Genomic DNA, 13760 nt, shown 5'->3' with positions numbered 1-13760 from the left:
ACCCCCGGTTAACAAACGTAAAATAAAATAAAAAATAAATGGGTAGGTAAAGGTTGTGAGCATTGCCTGGCATCAGTGTTACTACATGTACAGTATGTGTGCAGGATGAAGATTTTCACCCCTTAGGTGGTGAGTGAATGAGCTATGCATTGCCTCTTAGTTAATGTGCAGGCATATTGAGCACACCCACATCTGCCTACACCCGCAGCAGCTACTGATTCCCCTTCTGGCTCCTCACCTGCATGTGGCTGTGTTGACCTTGCCATTGGTGGTGGGATGTGTGCCCCTTCTCCTTGTAGATCCTGCTAAAGCAGTTTTCTCAGGATGATGTTGTGAAGCATGGCACAGCCAGTGAAGATTTTAGTACATGTACATGGATTGTATTGCACGGCTCCCCCAGATGTATCTAGGCAGCAGAACTGTGACTTCAGCAGCCCAAATATATGCTGTATGATATTTCTGGTTGAGCATGTGCCTCATTATGGCATTCGTCAGCAGGTGTGTGTGCATTTCTGATGAGAGTCATCAGCCATGCTTCCAGTGCATAACCTGCATCCCCCAGTAAATGACCCTGTGGGATATCACCCTTAGTGAACATCTGATATAGCTGTAAGGAGTGCCAGATATGTGGGTTGAAATCACACATATTCAAGATGATTCCCTTAGCATTACACATGACTTGGCATTTAATGGAGTGGAAGCCCTTTCTATTTATGTTGACCCTTCCCTGTTCACTGGGTGATCCCTTGATTTCTATATGTGTACAATCTATGGCACCCAGTACCTCAGGGTAGCATGCTATAGGGTAGAACATCTGCACATTTGTTACCCTGTCCTCAGGAGTATGGGGAAAATATATGTGATCACTGGCATGTTGGAGCACAGCATTCAGAAACTGATCAAGGATCCTGGATGCTGATGCATGTGACACCCACAACATGTCCCTTTTTGGTCTCTGAAAGGTACCTGTAGCTAAAATTCTAAATGCTACACATACCTTTGTCTCCACTGGTATAGGTTCCCCTCAGTTTCCCCTGGGTCTGAGTTGAGAGCAGTATAAGTTGCAGATTTCTTGTAGTGTGTCTCTATCTAGCCTGTACTGCTCTACAATTCCCACCTCATGCAGATTGTGATAAGTTAAACAGGGTCTGAAAACTCTTCTCCTTCTTGGCCGTGGTCTATTACCAGCAGCAGCATAGACTTAAGCCTGTTACACATACACATGGATTAAAGCAACAGCAGCCCCTAACATTCTTTCTGTGTAGACTGCTTTCTGTGGCTGTATTCCAATAGGTCTAGCAATTCACAGGGAAAACCAGCACTGAGTCTATATGGTTGTTTTATAACTTGTTGAATAACTCCTCCATTTTGGATTGGCTAATTAGCATACAGTTCAGCTGCTTATGCAGTAATTAGCATGCCACAGTGTTTACAGTGGTTGTGCAGCTCTGCATACCATGTAGAGCTGCTTACTGAATACAAAACTGTGCACCAACAGATGCTCACATGGTCTTAGCGGATCATATAGAATTTATTGAATCTACCTGAAGCACTTTCTTTTTCAACAAATTTATAAGAGCTTCATCAAAACTTTCATTGTTTGCCCATGAAGAAATTATTTTGAAACAGTATATAGAAATGTTTTTAAAAAACAATTTTATTTATTTATTTATTTATTTTACATTTGTTTACTGGGATAGTCCTACTGGATACATGTCCATTTTCAGCTGAGGCCCGGGGAGAAAAGCTCCACATAGTCAAACATACAAAAGGTTACACAAGAAGTTAGAAAACAATTAGAATATGTAAAAAAGTGGTAATATACCTTATGTGCACATTTGTTTAGAAGTGTTCCCTAGTAGGGACTCACAGTTCTCATGGACAGACATACAAAGGTTACACAAGAAGTTAGAAAATAATTAGAATATATAAAAACAGAGTGGTAATATATCGTATGTACATTGGTTTAGTAATGTTCCCTAGTAGGGACTCACAATTCTCAAGGACAGATGCAATTACAAGTAAGAATGGATACATAGCATGTTGATGTAGTTAGATGTTATGATAATTACTGATTATGCTATGATAATTACTGATTATGCTATTGCTTTATAACTTAAGGTTAAACAATGATGGTAAATGGTGTGTTTTTTGAAGGTGATTTTTTTCAACAGACAAAAGGAGTAGAAATGTGAGCTTCTGCAGCTTCAGTTGCTATCAATAGTATATTGAAAGTAAGGGCATCTCAGCTTTAGCTTAATATGATATATTTACTATAGTGTTTATTCTAAATAAGTTTTAAGCTTAGTTTAGTTAGAAAACAATCATAGTACTGTTAATAGTATTTATACAGATACAGATATACACACAGATATACAAACATCTTTATCAAGTTTTCACTATTTTACTAGGTCTATCTAATTTATTTATATATTTGGTTTTTAATAGGAATGTGATTAGGGGGATGTGTCATCTGAATTTTACTGTCATTGTTTAACCTGAAGCAATGTTAGAGGTTCAGTTCCAATTAAGTTCTTATACATGTGTTGAGAATAAAAGTGCTTAACTTATTTTATAAATTTTTTGAGAATGAAAGTGTTTAACTTACTTAAAGCATTTATTAGCATGTTTTTGTTTAATTTTTTAAGTTAATTTTACATCAGGTGTACATTTAAATTATACTAGACTCTGTAAATGTTTTGAATCTCCAGGATAAAAACACCCAAATACTGAAGCTTTCCTTTTCTCATATAGTAAACCATTTTGTCCCACCAGGCTTTGTACTGAGTTTATCACACTCCTTCCATGAGAAATGTATACATTATTATTCTCTTATCAGCTGACATATCAACATGACAAGGATCCACATTATTTTGGTTTGCATATTTTGATGTACTCTACTGTGCATTGATATTGTTACATTTATACTGATAGTTTCCTGCTCCAGTTATGGTCTGTAATGCACATCAATACCACTTCTTAGAACTTACTAAATTTTACATCTTTTTGATAGTTCCTGTTTATTCTACTTCAATGAAATTCATTATTTTTGTACACTATCTTTTCTTTAGAGCTTTATTAAACTTTGTTACATTGTACATCTACTATTTCTTAAAGCTTTTCTCCTTGGGTCACTACTGAGAATGGGTAATGTAACCCAGATGGACTTTCCCAGAAAAAAGCAAATGCAATAATAAAATAAATAATATAATTAAAATAAAAGTACATGTCAGAAAAATATTTATGAACATAAATGTTTTGGAAAAAATGCCATCAAATCTGCAATCATATAACTACATTGGCATTACAGAAAATTCAACTTTTTTCATTTTCTATGGCACTTAAAATGTGGCACAGAATAGCAAAGAATGTAAAATGACTTGAAAATTTGTTCAAATTGAAGCAATTAAAAATACACAGAAAATAATATGTTATCGGATACAAAAGGTATTTTTTATGAATTCAAAAATTAAGATATTAATATTATTAAATAAGTTATCAGATAAAAAGAATTGGAGACATTTACAGAAAATGGAATTAATGAAAACTCTCAGAAGAAAGTGAAACTATGTCACTCATGCCAATTAATAATACTGAAATAACCAATCAGATGAAATTGTTCCATAAGCAGTTTGAATAGATAATTTTTTTCCTTAAATACTATTGTTTTTTTATATAATGCTCCGACTCGATCATTTATAAGAAGTGATTAATATTCTCTCCAGTGGTGATTATTAGCCATACTAAGAAAAACAATTATGAGAAATTGGGAAAAAAGTCCTCTTCCTACATTTACTGACTTAATTAATTTAGTAACAAAACTCTATGATAGGAGAACTTCCAAGATGGCAGCATATTAATCAGTAGCTTTACTTTAGCTCTCCTAGTGTGAAAAAACTGTGAAATAAGGGGTAGTCATTCTGACAGCTTTAGCAAAATTCATTTACTGGCTAGTAAGTATACTGCCTGGATGCCAGCAAAAAGAAATGTTGAGACCCTGAAAGAAAATCAACTAGAAAACGTGAAGAGAAAACACTGACTGGGAAGAATCCCACAGGTGTCCAGCAAAAAGCAGTTCAAGCTCCTGCTTTTGTATAAGAGACAGCTTTCAAAAACTTAGAGAAAAAATAAATCAAATGTGCTCAGAGTTATTAAAATAAATTAAACATTGTTATTCAACTCAAATAACAAATTGCTGGAAAATGGTAGAAGCTTTAAGCAGCTATTCAGATGAACTAATAAAGTGCAAAAATCATAGGCTAAAATGAAGAAAAGACTGACTGAGTATGAGACTGCTGAAGAAGAGCAATTTCAAAAAATTGTAGCGTTAGAGGACAGAACATGCAGAAAAAAATGGGAGATTTTCTGCTGCACCAGATAAATTGGAAGGAACAGACTACATTACATTTGTATGAAAGCACAAATAGACAACTGGATTGATATTCCACAGTAGGATTTATGGATTGAAAATGCACAGTGTGTGTATACTCCATACCTGGCCATGAGAAAGCAGCCAAGAACTGCACTAGTAAAGATGCAATCATACCATCAGAAAGAGTTGATACTGGCAAAACTGTGACAGAAGGGCAAAGTATTAAAAATTGCAGACTGTAGAGTGGGGAAAAATGATTATTCACTGTACATCAGTCAGAAAAGAAGCAAATTTATCCCAACAATCAGGGAATATTAATGGCAGTTATAAGATTGAAGCTGCTCTATCCAGCTGTCTGCAGATTTTTTTTAATGGAGTATCAAAGTCATTTTTTGATGCAGAACAGACTATCAAGGAAATACAAAAGTTGTCCAACAAAAAGTGAGCCATCAAACAGAAGGCGACTCTGCTTCTCATTCTTCTGATAATAAATCCCATAGAGAGACTTTGACAGTGAATTATTTTTCCAATGTTATAATTGGAAATGCTTGAGAGACAGAAACATCACAGGAGTTGATTAGAAGTATTGGGAATACCTTGGGCCTGAACCAGAGTTTGAGGCTGGGACCTGTTTGTACTCATATTTTTAATAAATCATTAGAGCTGTGTGAAGTTCCCTTATGTTTCAAACAAGCCACAATCATTCTGGTGCCTAAAAAAATCCACTATAACAGGACTGAATGACTACAGGCCTGTTGATTTGACATAAGTGGTCATGAAGACGTTTGAGAGGCTGGTGTTAGCTCACTTGAAGGATATTACAAATCCCTTGTTGGACTCCCTTTAATTTGCTTATTGAGAGAACCAGTCAGTGGATGATGCAGTTAATATGGACCTGCACTATATCTTGCAACATTTTGACAACCCAGTGACATATGCAAGGATTCTGTTTTTGGACTTCAGCTCTGCATTTAGTACAGTAATTCTGGAACTTCTTCTCTTGAAACTCTCCCAGCTTTCCATTCCTGTTTCCACTAGTCAATGGATTACCAGTTTTCTAACCAATAGGAAACAGCAGGTGAAACTGGAGAAAATTACATATAGATATCACACAATCAATACAGGTGCCCCCCAGGGATGTGTGCTCTCCCCACTGCTATTCTCCTTCTACATTAATGACTGCATTTCTAAGGACCCCTCTGTCAATCTTATTGAATATGCAGATGATACACCTCTCATTGGGCTCATCAGGAATGGTGATGAGTCTGCATACAGATGGGTGGTTGAGCAGTTGGCCTTTTGGCACATTCAGAATAATCTGAAACTAAACACTCTTAAAACTGTGGAGATGACAGCGGACTTTAGGAGTGGTACTATAATATTATACCCCTCTTTATATTTAATACTGCTGTGTCAGTTGAGGAATCCTTCAAGTATTTTGGGATCTATAATCTCCTGGGACCTGAAGTGGGAGACCCATGTAGGGTCCATCATAAAAAAGGCACAACAGCGGATGCACTTTCTGTGACAGCTGAGGAAGTTAAATCTACCACAGGAACTGTTGATTCAGTTCTACACAGCAGTCATTGAGTCTGTTCTCAGCTCATCCATAACAGTGTGGTTTGGATCGCTGTCTAATCATGACAAAAATAGGTTACAGCGAATAGTCAGGTCTGCTGAAAATATCATCGGTGCTAGTTTGCCCTCCTTACAGGACCTGTACTATTCCAGAGTCATGTAAAGGGCAATGAAAAGCATCACTGACCCTTCATATCCAGGCCACCATCTTTTTGAACTATTACCATCAGCCAGTCGTTATAGATTAATACACACCAAAACAAGTAGATATAAGAAGAGTTTTTTTCCCACAGGTCATCAACTTTATAAACTTTTTTCCCACAGGTCATCAACTTTATAAACTGTTAACTCAGATTATTAGGCTGGGGTATTCTTTTTCCCATGCCTCCAAGGATTCTGCAGTATTGTTTACATATTGTTAATACTTGTTTCTTTCAGAGTTTATTTCAGTATTTCTTGCACTGAGTTGCATTTTGCACCTTGTATGTATATGTATATTTACTTTTTTGTCTTGTTCTTAATAGTTACATGTATGTCATTTGTCTTGTTCTAAATAGTTGTATGTATGTCATTTATGTAATTCATACTTGAAGAGTCATTGAAACCAGAGTCAAATTCCTTGTATGCGTGCACACTTGGCCAATAAATGTGATTCTGAGTCTGATTAAGGCCATGGATGGAGACAAAATTCATGACAAACAGAGATGGAAACAAGTAAAAATGAAACACATCATATTATGCTCTATTGGGGGAAATAATCACAGTTTCATAGCATTAAGGTTTAAGAACAGAAAGCAGAAGGTCTCAACCATGGATTATGGCCAGAGAATGAAAAAAAAAAAAACAATGTTATGGAGATATAGTAAATGTTTTTATATAAGTCAACAGTGAGTTAACAGAGAATGTTAGCAGTTTCTATGCAGAATTATTTTGAAGTATTTCAAGTTTGGTTCAAAATGATGCATATATTAGTTTTAATAGTCAATAAACATATATAACTAAAACAACAACAATGACAGAGAAAAACAAAATATAAACACAGGCATACTGCATGTCTTAAGACATCTTGGGGCATATAAACTAGGTGATGTAATACAGCATGTAGTCATAAACAGGTGCATAAATAAAAAGTACCTGTTAGATGCATGTACTATATTTTAACAGGTACTGCATTGCTGACTTATTTTTGTTATCTCCTCTAATTCATGTCTATCACCCCTGATTCAACACAATGTCATTTTGTTTAAGATGCAGGATTAGCTATTATGATAGAGACCTTTTTTTTTTTGCCTTCCTCTCCCTTTATCTATTTCTGCTCACAAGATCTTACATATGTATCAGAAGCTTTAGCCCTCATGTAAAAATAGGGTTGTATGTAGTAAGAGGCCTTTTGTGGATAGTCCAGTAGGTGGCCACAGTTCTTCATGCTATAATCTGAATATTTGTTCATTACATGTGGCACTGTGGCATACCAAATAGTGGTAAACTGGTCCTTGATATACTGGTCAAAGAAAGATGGTTTCAGTTTAGTTGAGAAAGACCTACACCATGTAAAAAGCAACTGAGAAAAATGAAGGGACTGAGAATATTATCAGTTTAGCAGGGTGGACTGAGGGTTAGTTTGAGGTAAGGGTGGAGTAATGTATGCGCAGGGAGGAGTTAATTTGGCTGAAAAACAACACAGAAACAGTTCATTTGTCAGATCTGGGGCCAGTAATATATCAAATTCTTACTTTACATATCACTCATAATCTGTAAAAATATATATAAAAAAATTATTAATCACAGGATATATGAGTATCAGATCCTCTAAAAGATCTGAGTCAGCACATTGTTTGGTGGGAGAAATAGTAGCCAAGGTTCAATACCAAAAGTATGAAAGTATGCACTATGGTAGATATTCATAATCTTCAAGTGAACCTATCACCCTGGATAGCTACGTTAGATATAGCAATAGAAGGCCCTGTAAATCATTATCACACTGAAAAGAAATCAGTCTTCTAAGTGATAAGCAACAGTATATACTTATCGGAACTGAACTTTATATAATCTCACATTGCATTCTTTTGAGGAGGCCTTCTTGAAGACGTTTATATCCATTTTATAGTTATATTTTCTAGAAAGATGTATAATTGTCACAGGTGGACCAGAGGGTGTGGGGCAATAAAATGAAGAAATTGTTATTACAGAGGGATAAAGTGCCTAAAATGTATTGTGCTACATTACAGAGGTCAGAATGGGTAAGAGGTATATATTCTCCTGTCATAAGATCATCACAGGATGGTGAGGGAAATTCAGGAAAACCAGCTGGGTGGAAGGTTTGACTCAGAGTGTGGTTGGAAGAATAATAGGAACCAGTAATGCCCAGACAAATGAAGAATTGTTTTCACTAAGAAGGTGTAGGGCTATAAAACTTATTACAGAAAGTTGTGCTTTTGATTAAAAAAGGGATGGGGGTGTGGCAGGGAAGAGACCATGCCCTTGTGGGCAGGTGCTTAAGTACTTGACTGTGAGTAGTGATCGACTAGACAGACTGTGTAATCTCCTATAGTTAAACATTCATACAATAATTATTCAAATATAACATTCTGCACTTATAACTGTGGCTGATGCACATTGAGTTTTATGCATCAGTTCAGATCAGGTCTCTGCTTATCTCCTTCTAAAGTCAGTTTCAGAAGGACTGAAACTGAGGTTAAATGCAAAACCTGGATGCTAAAGGTACTTTGAGACAGAAAAATATGAAGATGGGAGCATTACAGGACATCTCTTATAAGCATCATGGAATACCATAGTGATTACTGAGGACAGGAAATGACATGTTACTGGATACAAATGATTTTTATCTATTGGGTAAATTCTGCAGTATGAACTTAGAAAATACCATATGAACTACATCTGAATATCTGATAAAAGTTAGGACAAGTGATGCTACAAGATCCCATCTCAATTGGACATGCTTACGGTATGAGGGGAAACATAGCTACACTTCATGGATATCTGTGTATGGAGAAGTAATGAAGAAGGCTCTGCTATTAGGGCCAGACTGCTTGTACTTTAGGAAACATATATCTGCAAGTTGTATGTAAAATAATTATTTGACATAAGCTGCAGAAAGTACAGAGATGGTTAGTATGACCAGATTTTGAATATCAGTAAAACAGCAACAAGGATTCCTGCATTTTTTAATTGATTAATATGCATCCATCTTAAATAGGAAGACTACTCATTGCAATAAATTAAAAAGGAGACATTGGAATAAAAATTCTGACACATTTTCTCATTACTGTTGACTACCAGTGTTCAAATTTTAAGAAATATTGTTCAATTTAATAATTTGCATGAATATTCTGAGAAGTGACAGAGTTAGGATAACAATGTAACCAATACTGTAAATTAACCCTAAAGAACTTTACGTCTAACTTGAGATAGCTGATGGGTGTTATGACTTCTTAAATTTGGACCGGCTGGTTATATGCAAATAATATACATTTGTTCTTGCAATAAATAACAACCAGATCAAATTAAGACAGATGTTATAAACTGCTTAACATTTGCAGTCTCTCTCAAACAGTATAACTCTATTTTTCTTCCTTGCAGTTTTTTTTCTTTCTGACAGCATTTCTTACAGCTGTCACTGTCTCTGTTCAAGATCAGTGTATTGGCTTGAAAAGAACATAAATCAGAACTGGACACTTTGCTTTGCCAACAGCAAGATAAAGCTGACCTGATGTCTCACATTAAATGTCTACGAAAAAGGATTTGAGACGAATGGAATTGTGTTCAAGTTGCTAAAGGCACTAAGAGGTTTAACCTTTGAAAAGGGTACTGAAACCATTTCCTCAGTAATATTAGAAAGTGTAAATAACTGATCAGTTCAAAAATGAAGAGCAAAGGAATCCTACAATGAATAAAGAATCATCTTAATTCATACATTCTCCCTGACATTTAGGAGTCCGCTTAAATCTGAAATTTGCCTATGATTCGGAACAGAGTATATTTCAAATCTGTGCTTGACTCTTATAATTGTCAGTGCAAAATGAGTCATTAAATACCAGGAGACACTAACAATCCCTTTCTGTGTGTACAGCTGTATAAAGGTAAAAAAGATTTGCTTAATTGTTTTGTAAAATGTTAGAAAATTATTTAACTTCAACTAGTTTGTAAAATTAGAAAGTGAATCAACACTTGACAGAAAACAAAGATGCTAATTGCTCTTTTTTTCTCCAAAAGTCCTGATTTTGGTCCATGTTTTCAAGTTATTCCTTCTACTTATATGGCAGTATTGCAGAAATAGTGCACTCAGGAGTGTGCATCTGGGAGGATTATTTCTTCTTGATGTATAACACAGGTGATATTATCCCGGCATATCCCAGCCTGACACATATACTACAGTTCTTCATTGTGTAATTGTTATGCTTATAAAAATGAAGCTCAATAGATTAAAGTAAAGCAATGTTATTTGTGAAACAGATACATCATGTTACATTGAATGGAAACACTACAGCTTTAAAAAAAATTCTATTATATTCATGGTGGTGAAACATAAGCTAGTTTTATTAATATAAGCTTTTTAATAAAAAAAGCTTAAGGTAAGAGTCAAAAAGGAATCTATGGTATGTGAATACATTTTAAATGCATAATTAATCTTCAGATGCTATAGACTAAGAGATTCATTTTCATTGAGTGAAACCAATGCACCTTTTTTTTTAATTTTTGAAAAGTTTCAGCAAGACAAATATGCTGAACAATGTATTATTTCAAGAATCTGAGTAGAAGAAATAAAGGATACAATTGAGAAGATAAAATAAAATATAATGTTATTTATCTATTGCCTTTACAGTATCAACCCAGTTATGATATTCACTCTATATATAATGTCATGTATTTATAGAGTTTACTCCAGGCTGAGACTGAAATAGGTCCAGTGGGATCAGTGCCCTACCCTAGTTAACAAATTCAAAATAAATTAAATAAAATAACTATTATTTACAAAGTGAAATGCAAATATCTCCATTAAAAGTCAGCAATGACTGCAGACATAAGGTAGTATGAAATATAACCAGAAATATGATGAAAGCATTTAATATCTCTGCTAGGAAAAGCCTGAGAATCAGATGGAGCAACAATTTGAGTTTTATACTAGTATTAGTATGCAAATGAAGTAGGAGAAAGTGAGAATTATCCGAGGGTTGGAAATGGAGGAGAAGAAAGCAAAAAAAGAGCAAATAAGGTTATGACTGTGGGAAGCAAATAGCTGACAGTCCAGAGAGAGCCCAAATGTTACATGAAGAAATTGACAGTGTCATCTAGGGGAAGTCCGAGAAAGGATTTATGTGGAGATGTTTCCATATTTTAAAGTCTCAGTTGTAGAAAATGTCCAAGCTTGCTGAAGTACAATTTCGGAGGATAGCAGAAATGAGACTGACAAGCTGATAATGTGTAGGTTGTAGAAGACATAGTTCAGATTGGAAGCCCAATCTTTTCAAGAACAGCACTTTGAAACTCATTGTATCAAAAGGCAAAATGTTTGAAAAGCAGCTCACAACAGACACAATCACATATTAATCCACACTGACCCAAACATACACAATTTTTTTTTAGCTGGGGCAAAACACATTATATAATACATGTTGGAAGCTGTACCTCTCCCTCACATGCAGACATTTAGGATAACTCAGACATCACCTTCACTGTTGCATTTTACTATCACAGTACTACATGCAACAAATAAAACAAATGACACGCAAAATGAAGAGAAGATCCTGCAACTTTATTAATGCATGAACTTTAAGAATGGCGCCTCCAGTCTAACAGTATGTGTACGTATGCTACACCTCCCCATTTTAATTATAACTCCAGAAGAAAAAAATAACTTTATGTATGTACTAAGATAGAAAATGCATCTACTAAAATGCCAAGTATCTTGCACTTATGCCATGTTACAGATATAGTAGAACTTCTGTATTAACTAGGGTAGAATATGCATAAACACATATTTGCACATACAAAAATACAGTGCAGTAATGTGCTTAAACAGCTTATCATCAATACATATTTATATTCATACAACCCTGCATCAAATGTTCAATAACACTTTGGAATTTGGCTTATATCAAATGTTAAGTCATGGAACAGTGATTGTTATTATTATTATTATTATTATTTCAGCTCAAACCATCATTACTGGGAAGGGGGCAATTTGAATGGTGGCAGTTCCCACTGACAAGAAATAAATCCCTTAATGTGATATATGATAAGAGCATTCAGTTAGCAGAAAGGAGATCTGACTCAAGAATGGAAGACAAATAAAATAAATCACTTGTGCAGTACTTCAAAGGGACCATTTCTGAGAAAATAAAGGTTAATTTTGTTTGAGTGCATCTCCCTGGTGGCATATAACATGGGGACATAGCACAAAATGTCACTGTCATAACACAGGACTCCATCAAGTCAAAACAGTAGTACCCAGCTGAGATTTCTGAGAGTGCAGACCAAAATAAACCACAATTAAAAAAAATGGTGATAAGACAGTGACTATAAACAATTGCAGCAATTGCAGGGTGAAGTGAATGATATTGAAAATAGATCCTGGTGTTTCAATGCCCACATTATTAGGCTACTTAAAAGCAATAAAGAGACAGAGCTGCATGATTGTGTAATATTAAAGAGACATAGCTACATGATTGTGTATCTCAAATTACAAGAGGCATGTCTACCTTTTCTTCTAAATTGTAAAATTGCAAGGATTTATCAAGTTGGTAAACATAAACCAGAGGTGGCACCTGTGAGGCATATATTAATGGGCATAGAATCGTGTAAAAATATGGACAGGATTATACAAGCCAGAAGAAGAGAGAGAGAGAGATCTACAATGGTAGTTAGACATGATCAAGTTTGCTGGAGAGTATTAGCAGAAAATATAAAGGGGAAAAAGAAGGAGGCTGCTTTCTTAAAAAGACAGTTTATTGCTAAATGATTTCCAATCCCAGTAAACCATCCAGTGACTTAATCCATCACCGTGTAGTAAAGTTATAGGCATTGAGAACACAGCAGAAGCCTGGAGGTTTATACAAAATCAGTCCAATTGAAACAATAAGGATCACTGTGGTGGCCTAAAGCATACCATCTTCTACAAGGAGATAGAATGAGAGGCTACCAAGGGCAAGAGAACTGACCAACAGACCAGCCAAAGGTTGACAGAAGGACAAATGGGTCAGAAAGAACCATTAAAGAAATACCACAAACAGATAACAAACTACAAAGTAAGGTTGAAGTTATCTGTGATGATGCAAAACCTAAGCAGCCACATACTGACTTGGGATCACCCAATCACTATCATAAAGAATCTCACACCACAAGAGTGAATGAAAGGAAAACTTATCCAGCTGTAGCATTAGTCACAAGAGCATTCAGCAAATGGCTTTGGAAAGAAATCCATAGCTGTCGTGCAGGAAGGTACTTTAATACAAACTCACAGTATGAGTACTGATGATTGCCAAAGGCCTACAGAAGTTGGATCGCGGTTCTGCATTATCATTGTCAAGTTCAGCTGGTACAAGACATTAGAAACAACAATGATCTGTTAAACAGGTTAGTTTGTGAGGATGCCCAATGATTAAAAGTAAGCATCTTAATAGAAAGGAATACACTGGAGTGCTTATCTGGTATATTGTACTCTTAAAAATGCTTCTTTTCCCAATGGGTACGGTCACTTTTTATATTTTCATCTTTAACTACAAACAAATACAGTTAACTAAGGATAATGGTGGGTAATGAGCAAAGAATGGCTAGAAAGAGACAGACAAAA

Source organism: Protopterus annectens, chromosome 5.part0 (genome assembly GCF_019279795.1).
Source record: "Protopterus annectens isolate FY-2018-M chromosome 5.part0, PAN1.0, whole genome shotgun sequence".
NCBI lineage: Eukaryota > Metazoa > Chordata > Ceratodontiformes > Protopteridae > Protopterus > Protopterus annectens.
This window is presented reverse-complemented; position numbering follows the sequence as displayed.